Raw genomic sequence first — 2,616 nt, forward strand, 5'->3', positions numbered from 1 at the left:
CTATGTGTCTGTTGTTGTACCAGTACCAGGCTGTTTTGACTACTGTGGTTGTATAATAGGTTCTGAAATCAGGTAGAGTGAGGCCTCCCACTTTCTTCTTTTTCAGTAATGCTTTGCTTATCCGAGGCTTCTTTCCCTTCCATATGAAGTTGGTGATTTGTTTCTCCATCACCTTAAAAAATGACATTGGAATTTGGATCGGAAGTGCATTGTATGTCTAGATGGCTTTTGGTAGAATAGACATTTTTACTATGTTAAGTCTTCCTATCCATGAGCAAGGTATATTTTTCCACTTAAGTAGGTCCTTTTTAGTTTCTTGTAGTAGTACTTTGTAGTTTTCTTTGTATAGGTCTTTTACATCTTTGGTAAATCTTATTGCTAAATATTTTATCTTCTTGGGGGCTACTGTGAATGGTATTGATTTGGTTTTTTCCTCTTCAATGTTTTTTTGTTGATGTAGAGGAATCCAAGTGATTTTTGTATGTTTATCTTATAACCTGAGACTCTGCCAAACTCTTCTATTAGTTTCAGTAGTTTTCTGGAAGATTCCTTAGGGTTTTCTGTGTATAAGATCATGTCATCTGCAAATAGAGACAATTTTACTTCCTCCTTGCCAATCTGGATGCCCTTTATTTCTTTGTCTAGCCTAATTGCTCTGGCTAGGACCTCCAGCACAATGTTGAATAAGAGCGGCGATAAAGGGCATCCCTCTCTGGTTCCCGTTCTCAAGGGAAATGCTTTCAGGCTCTCTCCATTTAGAGTGATGTTGGCTGTTGGCTTTATGCCCTTTATTATGTTGAGGAATTTTCCTTCAGTTCCTATTTTGCTGAGAGTTTTTATCATGAATGGGTGTTGGACTTTGTCAAATGGCTTTTCTGCATCAATTGATAAGATCATGTGGTTTTTGTCTTTTGTTTTATTTATATGGTGGATTGCATTAATGGTTTTTCTAGTATTAAACCAGCCTTGCATGGTGGTAGTACCTGGTATAAATCCCACTTGGTCATGGTGGATCAATTTTTTGATATGTTGTTGAATTCTATTGGCTAGAAATTTGTTGAGGATTTTGGCATCTATGTTCATGAGGGATATAGGTCTGTAATTTTCTTTTTTTATGATATCTTTACCTGGTTTTGGTATCAGGGAAATGGTGGCTTCATAGAATGAGTTAGGTAGTATTCCGTCATTTTCTATACTTTGAAATACCTTTAGTAGTAGTGGTGTTAACTCTTCTATGAAAGTTTGGTAGAACTCTGCAGTGAAGCTGTCCGGGCCAGGGCATTTTTTTTGTTGGGAGTTTTTTGATTACCGTTCCAATCCCTTTTTTGTTATGGGTCTATTTAATTGTTCTACTTCTGATTGTGTTAGTTTAGGTAGGTAGTGTTTTTCCAGGAATTCATCCATTTCTTCTAGGTTTGCAAATTTGTTAGAGTACAATTTTTTGTAATAATCTGATATGATTCTTTTAATTTCAGTTGGGTCTGTTGTGATGTGGCCCTTCTCGTTTCTCATTCGGGTTATTTGTTTCCTTTCCTGTATTTCTTTAGTCATTCTGGCCAATGGTTTATCAATTTTGTTAATTTTTTCAAGAACCAGCTTTCAGCTTTGTTAATTCTTTCAATTCTTTTTCTGTTCTCTAATTCATTTAGTTCAGCTCTAATTTTTATTATTTGTTTTCTTCTGGTGCCTGATGGGTTCTTTTGTTGCTCACTTTCCACTTGTTCAAGCTGTAGGGACAGTTCTCTGATTTTGGCTCTTTCTTCTTTTTGTATGTGTGCATTTATTGATATAAATTGGCCTCTGAGCACTGCTTTTGCTGTGTCCCAGAGGTTTTGATAGGAAGTGTTTTCATTCTCGTTGCATTCTATGAATTTCCTTATTCCCTCCTTAAAAAAAAAAAAAAAATGTCTTCTATGACCCAGTCTTTTTTCAGGAGGGTATTGTTCAGTTTCCAAGTATTTGATTTCTTTTCCCTAATTTTTCTGTTATTGATTTCCACTTTTACGGCCTTGTGGTCTGAGAAGATGCTTTGTAATATATCAATGTTTTGGATTCTGTGAAGGTTTGTTTTATGACCTAATATGTGGTCTATTCTAGAGAATGTTCCATGTGCGCTAGAAAAAAAAGTATACTTTGCAGCAGTTGGGTGGAGAGTTCTGTAGAAGTCAATGAGGTCAAGTTGGTTGATTGTCGCAATTAGGTCTTCCGTGTCTCTATTGAGCTTCTTACTGGATGTCCTGTCCTTCTCCGAAAGTGGTGTGTTGAAGTCTCCTACTATAATTGTGGAGGTGTCTATCTCACTTTGCAGTTCTGTTAAAATTTGTTTTATGTATCTTCCAGCCCTGTCTTTGGGTGCATAAATATTTAATATGGTTATATCTTCCTGGTTAATTGTCCCTTTAATCATTATGTAGTGTCCTTCTTTATCCTTTGTGGTGGATTTAAGTTTAAAGTCTATTTTGCCAGAAATTAATAGTGCTACTCCTGCTCTTTTTTGCTTATTGTTTGCTTGATATATTTTTTTCCATCCTTTGAGTTTTAGTTTGTTTATGTCTCTAAGTCTAAGGTGTCTCTTGTAGGCAGCATATAGACAGATCGTGTGTCTTTATCCAGTGT

The sequence above is a fragment of the Loxodonta africana genome, chromosome 8 (assembly GCF_030014295.1).
Source record: "Loxodonta africana isolate mLoxAfr1 chromosome 8, mLoxAfr1.hap2, whole genome shotgun sequence".
Classification (NCBI taxonomy): domain Eukaryota; kingdom Metazoa; phylum Chordata; class Mammalia; order Proboscidea; family Elephantidae; genus Loxodonta; species Loxodonta africana.